The sequence below is a fragment of the Myotis myotis genome, unplaced genomic scaffold (assembly GCF_014108235.1).
Source record: "Myotis myotis isolate mMyoMyo1 unplaced genomic scaffold, mMyoMyo1.p scaffold_m19_p_20, whole genome shotgun sequence".
NCBI classification, from domain to species: domain Eukaryota; kingdom Metazoa; phylum Chordata; class Mammalia; order Chiroptera; family Vespertilionidae; genus Myotis; species Myotis myotis.
The window spans coordinates 7,444,036-7,458,045 of NW_023416325.1; positions in this window are offsets into that span (position 1 = coordinate 7,444,036).

The window sequence follows — 14,010 nt, forward strand, 5'->3', positions numbered from 1 at the left end:
AAGACATCAGTAAGTAGTTGTTATTTAAAGCCATGGAAGTAGGAAGTAAATTTAGGTAGGACGGAGGTATAAAAACTGAGCCATACAGCATTCCGACTTAAGAGATTGTGGTGATTAGGAGATACTAGGAGTGGAAACTCAGGCGTGACCAAGGAGAAGGAGGAAACCAAGAGCACAGAGTCTGAAACCAAGTGAAGAAAGTTTTCCAAGAAGGAGAGCAAAAGAACACTGCAAAATGTGGGTGAGAAGTCAAGTAAGATGTAATGTGAGATGACCTTGACAAAACAATTTCACTAGTGGGGTGGAGACAACAAAATATTTAGTGGATTGAGATCAATAAAAATCTGGAAATAAAGAAATGGAGTACAGACAACCATCTCAAGGAGTATTACTGAGAGGGAGGCAGAAGATGCCAACTAGACATCCCTGCTGGGTGATGAGGAGTGAGGAGCAAGGTTCTTGAGCACTGAAGCAGGAGGGAATCTAGCACACAAGTGGGAGGGTCTGCTTTAGATGGGGGCAAGCACAAAGCTCATCAACTCTTATGGGAACAAAGGCAGAATATGTGGGTGCAGATGCAGGAATTGCGATAGGGTTAGGGTGGTCGATTATTTCTGAGTACTGCTATGTCTCAGTGAAATAAAGTAAGAAATTATCTGAGAGTAGAAGAGGAAGTTTTGTTACTTCAGACGAGAAATGAACATGTGAAGTAGTCATCTCAGATGGGGGAAAACTGACTGACTAAGGCAGTGATTCTCAACCTTCCTAATGCCGCGACCCTTTAATACAGTTCCTCATGTTGTGGTGACTCCCAACCATAAAATTATTTTCGTTGCTACTTCGTAACTGTAATTTTGCTACTGTTATAAATCGTAATGTAAATATCTGATATGCAGGATGTATTTAGGCGACCCCTGTGAAAGGGTCGTTCAACCCCCAAAGGGGTCGAGACCCACAGGTTGAGAACCGCTGGACTAAGGGAATTGTAGGATGGGCCAGCAGTGCTAAAGATCCATTTTATATTTTTGGTTTCAATTTAAAGGAACCCCAGTAGTCTGTGCAGTAGCCATGGAGGTGTGTAACTCAGACCCCCTTTCAAGAGAGAACTTGAATCAGCTGGAGGAGGGCAGTTAGCTGACAGCCTCCCTATGCAGTGGGATCTGACAGGCATTTGAGTCAAAGCCATGCTCTTCTTGGCAGATCCTAGCCCATAACTGAGCACAGAAAAAGGTCTCCTCATGGGACTGCTCTGCACCGTGCTCCTCACTGGGCTGGCTAAGACTTTCTCAGAATTGCAGCAGGATCCAAGGCCCTCCTTCCTCTCTCACGTGTATCAAATTCATCCCGTTCTGAAAGTTTTCCTTACCCTGGTCCCTCTTCAACTTTATCATTCAGATGGGTTACCCTTTCCCCTGCCCACTTCAAACTCCATTGGGCATCTGCTTCCCAGAAATTCTACCTAACACCACATGGTCACGAGTCTTCTCCTCCAGGCTTCCTCAGTTGCTCCAGTCATGATCCACACATGAAGTAAGCTCGGGACTGACTCTCCCAGGTGAGCATGAAGAAATGATAGAGGAGCAAAGAAATGGAGAGTTCCTGGCATATGCAGATTCATCTTGAACATGGAATCCACACTGGTTAAGGAGAGGAATGAGACCCTGAGAATGGGGATATTTCCTAAAATGGTGAGGGAGTCAAGCCATGCAGTCAGGCAGGCTTATATATCTCACAACCCTCCCTTCCTTGGAGAACTAGACTAGGGAATGTGCCATGCTCAGCTCAGGATTAAAGAAGACAGACAAGAAAATAAGGCTGGGGCTAAGTGGGATGCCACTCTCGGATGGAGAGACAGTGCCACAGCCTGCAAGCCAAGTCTTTATTTTATAGCCAGATTCCATGAGGCAAAGTAAGGGCGTGGTCAAGATGTTTACAATGTTCTCATGGGTTTCAAATCTACTCAATTACATGCATTTGAACTTTATCAAGCTTTGTTGTGGCAGCACTTGCTGCACCTCCTGCAGCCTACCTCACTTAGCCACCTGGGACCACAGGTTCGGACCATAAGGTCAAGTTTACAACTATAGCCTTTGGCTATAATTGTGCTGGGAGGGCTTTGCCCTCCAAACTGGGACTTGCACGTGGCTTTGCCACGGGAGGCCCTTGCCCTCTCATTAGTCTGAGGCTTGAACCTGTCCAAACGCTGTAGCCACTCTCCACAATTGCAGTAGGAGATTAGCAAGGGCTAGATTAGCAAGGGAAGACAGGGGCTGATGCTGCAGACTATTCTTCATGCTCTTCTCATTTTGGGCCACAATCCTGAGAGGTCAAAAGAACAAATTGATACTGCACACTTTCCGTGTGCCAGGCGTTGTGCTAGACACCTGTCTCTATTATTCAAGTCTCTGAGCATTAAACAATAGATAGGTAAGGTGAATATCATTTTATCTATTTTTATTTGTGGAAAACAAAACAAAAAACAGAGACTCCAAGAGAAATCATATAGTTAATAAGTGGTGGATGCAGGAAGAGGCTTCAAAGCCTGAGCCATTTCCACAATACCTCATGGCTGTACTTGTCAGCTACAACTTACATATCAGAGCAATGAATTAATCTCATCTTATGTACACAGAGTTTATACAGTATGCAAATGCATATGTAAATGATCATTCTAATTTATACAAACAAAGATGCAAATAGATCTGTAGGTTTACAGGAAACTGGTAAAATTACTTTACCTCAGTTGACCCATCCTTAGGGCTCTGGCAAATCTGAATCACCCTAATATAAATAACCCCGGCTTTCCATCTGAGAGCTATCCCTTTGGCATTTACAACATTGAGTCTCTGGCCCCCACCGAGGATATTTAGACTCCTCATGATGTTCCTCAGGACTAAGATAAATGCACAAAACAAAACCTCTCGGGAATTTTTCTGTCTCCCAACAATAAGGCAAGAATCTATGCCTGAGTACTGTCCTTGGGGAATTCAGGCCCCCACACAGCTCTGGCCATTAGCAGTCTGATTCCTTTAATCACAGATTTACCTGAACTTCGGGCACCCAGGATTCACTTTCTCTGTTCTCACCTCCCCTATGCAGATGAGGGTTATGAGCAGGAAGCTTCATCTGAGAGGTGCTGGGAAAACTACTGCCTCCACCTTCCTCCCACTCAGTTCTCTGGGGCCTACGGTCTGGAGTCCCACCAAGGTTTAGTGTCACCATTAAAATGTAAGCCCCCTTAGGCTCATGAGCTTTTGTCACCTAATATTATGTCAGATGAAAACGCTGATTGAGATGTACTGTAAGGCCCTAGCTGGTTTGGCTGAGTGGAGAGCGTCAGCCTGCAGACTGAAGGTTGCTGGGTTCGATTCCAGTCAAGGGCACATGCCCAGGTTGCTGGCTCTATCCCCAGCAGGGGGCATGAAGGAGGCAGCCAATCAATGATTCTCATCATTGATGTTTCTATCTCTCTCTTTCTCTCCCTTCCTCTCTAAAATCAATTTAAAAAATTTTTTTGAAAGAAATGTACTGTAAGATGAGGTCAAGAGGGAGCAGGTTGGAAATAGGCAAAGGAACCCTAAATTGGGGGCAATGGACAGGCTAGAAAGCAAATACTGCCTGGAAAAGTGACTTCCTCAAGGCCATATGCCTTCTGCTGATGGCCCTTTGCAGGGTGGGACTGGTGATTTGCCAGCCACCCCTGCTCACTCACCCTGTGCTCCAGCACGCCCAGTACTGGCTGAAGTTTCTCAACCAGACGTTCTCTTCCTTGCTCTGAGCCTTTGGCATATGGGTCCCTCTTCCTGAACCCTTGCCCTCCCACATCTAACTGGTTGCTAGTTACCAGCCAAGAGTCCATGCCAGCACTGTTCCTGTGTCATTGCCCTCCAGGTGGGATCTGTGCTAGAGGCCTCCCCACTTGTGCTCCCAGCACTCCCGGTGCAGTCCCGGAGGACAGAGAGCCTGTTTATGTATTCCCATATTTCCAGCGTCTAGCTCAGTGTCTTAAACAAATCGTTTTAATAAGTATTTGAGTGACTCCAGGAAACTCCATTACCCCATTTAGCACATTGTCCAATAGCTGTTAGAGTGTCTGTCCCCGGGCCCCATGAGACTGTTACACTTGAAGAATCGTGTCTGTCTGTTCCTGTATCCTGGGGAGCTTGGCACAATGCCTGGCCCAGGAGGGATGCTCAATAAATAATTTTTGAGCTAATTAATGAACTTACGCCAAATGCATGTACACCGGTAAACTGGATTACATTCACGGTGGGAATGACTTCTCCTCCTTCCTGTATCGCTGTCCTCGGCTCTCACTGGAACCTTGTTTGAGCCACATGGTTGACCCTCTGCACTGACACACCCACAGCCAATGACCCCATCAGCGGCAGCTCTGCACCTGGTTAAACACCCAGCCCCACCTGCGTGCTTTATTATCCTGAGGCAGACACACATCCTCCATCGCCTCTTCTTCCCTCCTTCTTCATGCTGCTTCTGGAATGAAGGTGCTGTGGGCCCGGCCTCACTCTGACACTCATTACTCTGGTATTGATGGCCTTCCACCTCCCTGTTATTCTGTGAAGATTAGAAAGCAGAGACCTTTCTTGGGCAAGGGAATGGGTTTTGTCAGTATTCTGTGCGTAACAGCAGAAAGTATAATAAATTCTGGCAGTCAATCGAATATGACATGATAATGAATGTTAACATCATGTGCCCCCCTTCGCCGACAGAGGGGAAAGTCATGTTAGATTACAGCGACACACAGGCACGGTGCGATTTCTATTTGCCTCGCTCTCTTTCTTCTCCTTTCCCAGGTTTGACCTGGGTACCTGCTCGGCTCCACCCCTCCATCCCCAGCTTCATTTGCCAGCGTTGCTCAGAAACATGGCTTCAATTCCCAGGGCTCCGCATCTTGTCTGTAAGAAGCCTGACCTCAAATGGAACTTCCCTCCCCCAGACTTAACCGAACCCCCTCCCCTGCCTGGAGAGCCCTCTTGCTGTGGCAGGGCAGCCCCCCCCCCCCTCCCCGCCAGAGCCTGCAGCAGGCTGAGTGGGATAACAACCCAGGAGTGCACCGTGAGGTGAATCCCAAGTTCAATGCCAACTCCATGCAAGTCGGGGGGGGGGGGGGAGAGAGGGGGAGCAAGATGCCTGCTCTTCCCCCACACTGTGCATATGAGACAGAACCTGAACCAAAAACCTGCTCCTTTCTTAGTTTTCCCTCAAACGACTTGGTTGCAGGCGCTTGGCCTGCTATTTTGAGTTTAAAAATCTGCGTCCCATAATCGAATCTATGGGCTCAGCACTTTCTCAGTTGCATGTTTATGAATAAAGGTCATAATATTTAGATGTGTGCTAACAATCTTACTGTCATTCACTCCATTCGGCTTTTCTAGAGAAACATGTTTTAGCAGCCCCAGGTTTCTCCACTAGCCAATCAGAACCTGTCCTCTTTGGTCAGCCAAAACATGTGATAAGTGGCCTTTTATCACGGAGCTAAAGGTGACCTTCAACTAACAATAATCATTAATAAGCCATGATGATATGGCAAGCATTATACCACTTCATCAATACACTTAAACATATAATATACACTATATATATATATAATACATATTCTAAGTGTCAGGGCCATAAAGCCATGAAGTGTCCAGAGATAGCATTAGTCCCTCCACTTTACCCATCAAGCAATGTATAAGGAGTCACCATGGACCACATAACTAGGCCTATTCTTTCATTGTGTCAGGGCATCTCCAATACTCATCAGCAGAAATTGATTGAAGATACGGAAGTCTTGCTTGAATAGTTTCAGATAATGGAAAGGTAGAAAGGATGGCTAAGTTAATAATAACCTATTATTATTATTATTGACATCTGATTATTACTTTATAATTTACAGAGCACTTTTGTCTACATTATTTCATTGGGTCCTCAAAAAATAAAAAAAGTAAGCATTAATACTACTACTAATTTTACAGATGTGACTTAACACTCACACGAAACGTAAGTATTTAAAATACTGACTAAACATGAGGTCCCCAAACAACAAAGTTAAATTTAATGATGATTTTAGTGTTATTCAGGTGTCACTTTACAGTTTTAAACTATTTTCACATACAGTTTTAAAATTCCATTGCACAAATATGCAGACATTTTAAAAGATGCCTCTTTAGCCCAATCCTCCTATATCTTGATATATTTTTCATAGGGAAATAAACCAAATCAAGGCATCTGTACCCAACAGTCTCCATTTCATCACGTTGTCTTCTCCAAGACAATAAGGGACACGTGATGCAGGGAGTGGGAGCTCTTGGGCCCTTCTCCCCAGACCAGCCTCAATCCAGGGACCACTCCCACCTGCCCTTGCTCAGCTCTGCCCCTCATTTGATTGTTCATGGGCTGGATCCAAGGGAACCTCATTTCAACAGTGAAAGGGCAGTCATTGCCTTGAAAGACAATAGGCAGCTGTAAACATATTTCCTCTCCCAGCTTCTCTACCTGCCCATGATGGGAAAAGCTAGACAGAAAATCTTATCTAGGTTGGGGGAGTACAAAAAAATGCTGACATTATAATGTTAGTTGGAGAAATAGGACTTAAAATTACAGACACACATATACACACAGCGTGACCTCAATTGTGTTTAATATCTTTTTATTGATTTCAGAGAGGAAGGGAGAGGGAGAGAGATAGAAACATCAATGATGAGAGAGAATCATTGATCAGCTGCTTCCGGCACACGCCCCACTGGGGATGGAGCCCACAGTCCAGGCATGTGCCCCAACCAGAGACTGAACCGTGATCTGGTTCATAGGTCAATGCTCAACTGCTGAGCAACGCTGGCTGGGCTCAACTATGTTTTAAAAAACTGTTTTTAATGACTTGAAGGCTATTTATGGTAACTTTGACCTTGATAATTATTATGTCTTACTTCTATACTCAGAAAAATATGATCAACAGAATGGGTGACACTGGACTGACAAGTGGGTTGTGTGAAAAAGCCCCCACCTCAAGATGCGGCTTCTAAAAAGTCACCTCCATAGTCAGCTGAGCAGGTGGAAGTCTATCTGTCCTAAAGAATCTGCTGGAAACTCCCTTGTACAGAATGGGAATGTGACCATCCTCCAGGGAAAATAGCTCGATGTATTTCAAGCTCCTAATGCTGTGTCTGGCAGGTATACGTCTTTAAATGCCAGGATTTATAAGTAACTGTGCACACGTGCCCCAAGATCAGTTACATATTTTCCCCAAGTTGCTGAAAGAAGAAACCAAGTTTTTCCCATGTCTGGTTCTTACCAGCTCCACTGCAAATAGTATTAACAATCCCAAGTGTCAGGCGCTATGGGCCAGGCGTTACGCTGCTAGACATTTCAAACTTGGTGGCCTTAATCCACGATATGCAAACACCTGTGACTTGTACCGTGTTCTGTGATTTTAAAGAATTCCTTCCCCCTTTTCCCTGCTGTACCCTGTGCCCCCTTAGATTTCATTCCCCTTTCCTTGGGCCTCGGTACCCTGTCAGTCCTGTCAGAGCCATTGTTGTTAGAGGCAGAAGGGACCTGGGAGAGCATCTCACTTGACCCCTCATTCTGCAGATAAGTAACTGGTGGCACAGGAAGTGAAATAATTTGCCCAAAGCCAGCCAGGTAGTCAGTAGCAGGACCAGGCCCTGAGCACGGACCCAGAACTCTTCATTGCACCTCGAGGTTAAATGATCCGCTTACCTGGAGAGACAGAGCTGGGTAGAGGAAGAAGTGCCCTGTAGTCATCTGGTCCGGCACTGATGTCCCTCTGACATCAACTAGTCATCTGGCCTGGGAAGGTCACTGCACTCCAATCCTGGAGTTCTTGCTTCTATAAAAACCATCTGGAAGGACTTCTATGGGGGTTGGGTGAGATAATAATTGTGATAAAAATATTTCATAAACTGCAGAAAGATTATATAAATTTTAGGCATTGTTATTTTGACTACTAGTTAAACACCTTTCCAGAGTATTTGCATTTTTCAGGGGTGGGGGTTTAGATTACTTTATTATATTTTATCAATCCTCCAATTCTTTTTTCATTGTTGTCACGATTACAGATGTCCTCCATTTCAACCCCTCTTTGCCCACCTCCACCCAGCCCCCACCACCCCTCCCCTGGCCATCACCACACTGTTGACTGGGTCCATGGGCTATGCATATACGATCTTTGACTACTCTCTTCACCTTATTTTATCCAATCCCCCACTCCCCGCCCCTCTGATATCCGGCAGTCTGTATTCATGCCACTGGTTCTATTTAATTCAGAGTAGTTGCATTTTAAAAAAGAGATTTTAACCTGGTAAAAATCCCAGAAGTAAGGTGCGCTCAAACACTGCTGGTGGGGATGTGAACAGCTATAATGATCTGGCAAGATCAAGAGCTATTAAAATTCAAAATATACATATACTTTGCCCATAAATCACACTTATTAGCACCGAAATCTAAGAATGAGAGTGGAGAGCTAGAGAGCGTATGTACGAAGACATGCACCGCAGTGCAGTTTGTGGGGACTCAGAGTGGAAAGAAACGGAATGCCCTCCACGGGGGAGGTGAAGCGCCCTGTAGAACTCACACCGCAAAACATTTTTCAACGACTAAAACGAATGTGTTCTTGCTCGATCTATATCTATCGACCCAGAGGAATTTCTGCGATACATTGTTAAGAGAAAAACAAGTCACAGAGAAATGTACTTCCTTGATTTGGGTTTTGTAAAACTATGACTGAAATAAGCCTCTGTGTTTGTGTTGAAACGGAGCCAGGGAGAGAGGGAGCATGAGGCCCGGAGTAGACAAGAAAGTGAATAAGCAAGAAGGAGGCCTCGTTAGCTGAAAGTAATGAGTGCTCAGGACGGTGAGCCAATGGGAAAATAAATTCAAAATTAAGTTGGCGGAGAGGCGTCAAACGTGATCAAAGGCAGGAGGTTCTGCCTTGGCTGTGGCGGCCTCTCCGTGCGTGCGTCTCCCTCTCTGTTCAGAAGCCTCACCTTCCATGCGGCTCATTGTCAGGTGGAGGTGCCGGCAGCTGCTCTGGTCGGGGCTCGCCTTGCCCATCTCTGCTGGGAAGCGGGGATCTGCAGGTGGAGCCCATCCATGCTTCTGGATTTACCACTGTCTCATTCCATTAATATTTAGGATGGGGCCTAACGTGCAAACCAGACTGTAAAGCAAGAGGCAAGCAATCGAGTGCTCTCGACAATAACGTTGCACCCTTCAGAGCACAGAGCTGATGGGCCTCAGCACATAATTACCAGTATAGATTGTTGTTCTAAGGAATAACGTTTTTTAATCATAATAAAACACTCCTGCTCTGGCAGGGAGTGCTGCATGTATGCAGGCCTAGTCGCTTCACTATTGCCAAGCTCCCAGACTCGGCTCAAAAGGAAACGAACCTCAGACGGGGACAGATGACGGGGTAGTTGAAGAAGTAAATTTCCGTCCTAGCCAGGAAGCCCACGTGGCAAGAAGGTGGGGCAGCTGGGTAACAGACAGGTGCGATGTTGACATTATATAATCTTAGAATTTGTTGTTATTGCCAGGCCACTGGGAGCTGGGCTATGCGTATCCCAGTAAAGACAGCTGTTACTAACTTCCCAGACGCCAGCCTATCTGGAAAGTTTTCTCCCACCCACCCACCTCCCGTCCCCCGCCCCCCGTAAAGTTGATTATCCCTTTCTCTGTGCTACTTTGTTATACTCCTTCTACTAAACACCCATTCAACGGCCCTGCTATCATTTATTTGCATGTCTTACGTCTTACATTGAAAGCATGCTCATCATTATGTCAGCCCTTCCTCCCCATAGCTTTTAGCAGGTACGGATCCTGATGAGGGCCAATGCCTGTAAAATAAACCTGCTCCTTCTCTCTAAGGCAGTGGTTCTCAACCTTGGCTGCACATTAGAATCACCTGGGAATCTTTTTAAAATCCTGATTTCTGGGCCCCATCCTCTGGAAACTCTGTTTCTTTGTTATGGGGTGAGGCCACAACATTAGTAACAAAGAAACAGAATTTCCGGAGGATGAGGCCCAGAAATCAGGATTTTAAAAAGATTCCCAGGTGATTCTAATGTGCAGCTAAGGTTGAGAACCACTGCTCTAAGGCGATCCACAGGCACAGCAAAGGGTGCAAAGCTCTAGGCTAGGGAATCAGGAAAAGTGAATTCCAGTTCCAGCTCTATGCCCAACCGCTCCATGACTTCAGACAAATCACTGGCTTCCCTGGGATTAGTTTACCCGTCTGTGAAGTGGGCACAGCACAAAATGTTGAGATTGGGGGGAAAAGTAAGGGACTGATGAGAGAAATGATGAGTAAGTAGCAGGAAGACACACACCCCTGTCTCAGGCCCTCCCTACCTTGTATGGCAGCAAAGTCCTGCCCTCCAGTGGGGAGCTCAGGCTTCCCCTCCTCACAGAAGCCTTCCATGCCTATCCAGAGACTTGGTTCTCACTGTTCTACTCCATGATGACTTACTTAGAACCCCTTTTCTCCACCATGCTACAAGCTTTTTGAGAGAGATGGGGTGGGGGGTATTTTTATCTGTGTATTTCCAGGTCCTCACATAGTCAGCACCCAATAGTCATTCAACCAGGCATTAGAGTGCGTTCACCATCCCCATCTCTGGCCCGCCCACCGGACCTGCCTCGACTCTGCCCAGCCTGAGTTGCTCGCTGCATGCCTACTCACCCAAGAGCCTACTTCCCGCCTCCCTGGAGTGGGGAGCTCCACAATGTGGAAACCCACCTGTGGTGGCCTGCTCAGGAGGCATGAAGGGACCGTGCTGCACATAAATGAGCTCTTTCACTTAGCGGGAGGCTGGTAATTTCTTTTGTCCCTGCTGATGCATTATTGATTGTGATGAATGTCTGAGTGGGAGACCATTCCAGGAGCCATTAAACAATAATTTCATCTCCGGTGGGTAATTGATTGTCAGGGGCTCACAGTGACCAGTTGTGAAGTGGCGCGTGTTTTCATTTGGGGCAGGGTGTGAAGGGAAGATTGCATGATTTATTTATCAAATAGCAAGCCCCGTTTTCAAGAAGAGAAAGCTGAGGTGGGAGTTGACCTTCTCGGAGGCTCAGGCAGCCTATCTCCAGAGGTCAGATTTCTGCTTTAGGAATTATTTCAGGGATGTATCAGGGACTCTCTCCTTTACCTCCTCCTAACTGCCTCCATCTCTGAGCCACCTCCCTATCCAGCCAGAAAATCCTAGGTGCTGACTTCCAAGAATTGACACTCCTCCCCCAGGACACAGCCTGTACACCTAAAACCCAGATGTGTATCCCTTAGTACAGGACAGTTTAGATCTACTGGGCCCCTGATGTCCTAATGGTACTATTGTGATTAGTTATTAATAATAGGAAAGGAACAAAGACGAGGCCAGACATTATAGGCATGTTCCCTGTGAAACACTGGGGGAAGGGTACTGGACAAAGGGAAGATAGATGCATGCCTGTAAAGTTATGATATAGGGAAGATACTTGCCTGTCAATCACACCTGGGAACAGAGATGGTTGGCCATAATGGGCGTGACCACTGCAAGCACACAGAAATTTGGGATATATAATCCCCTGAACAAAGAAGTTCACTTTCTTTCTTTTTCTTTTTCTTTTTTAAAAAATATTTTTTATTGATTTTTTACAGAGAGAAAGGGAGAGGGATAGAGAGTTAGAAACATCGATGAGAGAGAAACATCTATCAGCTGCCTCCTGCACACCCCGCACTGGGGATGTGCCCGTAACCAAGGCACATGCCCTTGACCAGAATCGAACCTGGGACCCTTGAGTCCGAAGGCTGATGCTCCAGCCACCTAGCCAAACCGGTTAGGGCAGAAGTTCACTTTCTTTACCAGCAGGCATGACTCAGTGGTTGAGCATCAACCTATGAACCAGGAGGTCATGGTTCAATTCCCAGTCAGAGTACATGCTCAGGTTGTGGGTTCAGTCCACAGTAGGGGGCATGCAGGAGACAGCCGATCAATGATTCTTTCTCATTGATGTTTCTCTCTCCCTCTCCCTTCCTCTCTGAAATCAATAAAAATATAAAATAAAATTAAAAAAAAAAAAACACAAAAAGAGGAAGTTTACTCTCTTGGTTCCTCTCGCGGGTTGCACTTAGCTCCTGGCTTGCAGGACCCTTTAGTTCCTGCTTCCTTTCATTCACCCCTGTGGCCCATGGCCAAGCAGACCCCCACACACAATGGACTAATGGACTGCAACTAGTCTTATGCTGGACTGGACCTGACTCCAACATGGCCTGGAAACTCCAGACACTGGCTCTGATTCCAGCTCTCCTGAAACCCCAGCTACACTTCTTCTATGACTGGACTAAGGGAAACAAGGCTTTGGAAACGCAGGGATTTAATTCCATGCAAATAAAAGTCACCTGTTCTCCTGTGTAAGTCTCAGAAAATTCCTTTTTCTTGGAATATGGCAAGGATTCCACCCCCAGCAACAACCGAGGAAGACAAGACACGTTTTCCTCTGATAACACTTCTGCTTGCCTTCCCAACTATCCAGGCCCTGATATTTTCCAGTCCCCCTTTTAGCTGCTAGTAGGTATGGCATGTGACCAAGTTGTATGTGAGATTTTGCCCCTTCATGACCTATTTCATATATCTATATCTATCTATCTATATCTATATATCTATCTATATCTATATCTATCTATCTATCTATCTATCTATCTATCTATCTATATATCAGTACAGGACAGTATATACATATATATAATGGCTGGAGCTGTTTCTAGTGGCCATCCCAGACCCATTCGGATGGGGGCCACACCTCATAATGGCAGAATCTATATATCTAACAATTTCATCAGTCACCATACTACCCCTGCACTGGCTGCTTCCAAGCGTTATTTAAAACAAGAGTAAAATAAATGTCCTTCTTTTTTAATAATAGCTATTATTGGGAGTTTTGTGTTACTAATCCTCAGTAATGCTCTGAATCCTAGGTTTCTTGTCACTACAGTGCAGAGAACGATTTAGAGCTACTTTACACATAAAGGAAGCGTTAAGAGTGCGCACACGTCACTACAGTAGAAGTTGAATTATAAGTACTTACAGAAGAAATGATAAGAAGAAAAGGATAAGGGAGGGGAGGAGGAAGAAAGACCAGTGATTCGTGTAGACCAGTGATGGCGAACCTATGACACGTGTGTCAGAGGTGACACGCGAACTCATTCTTTTGGTTGATTTTTCTTTGTTAAATGGCATTTAAATATATAAAATAAATATCAAAAATATAAGTCTTTGTTTTACTATGGTTGCAAATATCAAAAAATTTCTATATGTGACACGGCACCAGAGTTAAGTTAGGGTTTTTCAAAATGCTGACACGCCGAGCTCAAAAGGATCGCCATCACTGGTGTAGACACTGGGATCGCATGTTGGAAGGAGCCTACCAGGGACAAGGGCTGAGCTGGTCCTTGGAGAGACCCTCCCTGTAGCATTTTCAGGTTCCACCGAGCACAGGATGTTCTTCACTACAGTTCCTCACGTCCATGTACAAGGACACAGAACCTGGTGGAGGAAGGCCCGGCAGGAAAGGTCAGAGAGTCCGGTGAACAGGAGGCCAAGCAGGGAAAAATCCACCTGCAGTCATTTTCAATAAACTTGAAGAAGCAAAGGGGAGAAAAGCCATCTTTAATGCCGAGGAGGAGTGCTTATCTGTCTCCACCAGCTGCGAAAGGTGGATTTATCATGGGTTTCCTCCTTCCTCTCCTCTCTTTTTTTATTCACTACGCCATCATCTTGTCAGCTGGAACCACCGACTCCCCCAGAACCCTCCATCACCTCTGGACGACCAGCTCCAAAAAGGCCCTTCGAAGCCTTGGCCCATTCCTCACAGCCAACCCGGAGCCTGGCCTCTGAGATTGGAGCTCATGCTCGTGCCACTGCTGATGGACAGACAGATGGCTTCCCGTGACACCAGGGACCAGGCCTCCAGACCCTCCTAATTCTACTTCCCTCCTTTTGTGCCTCT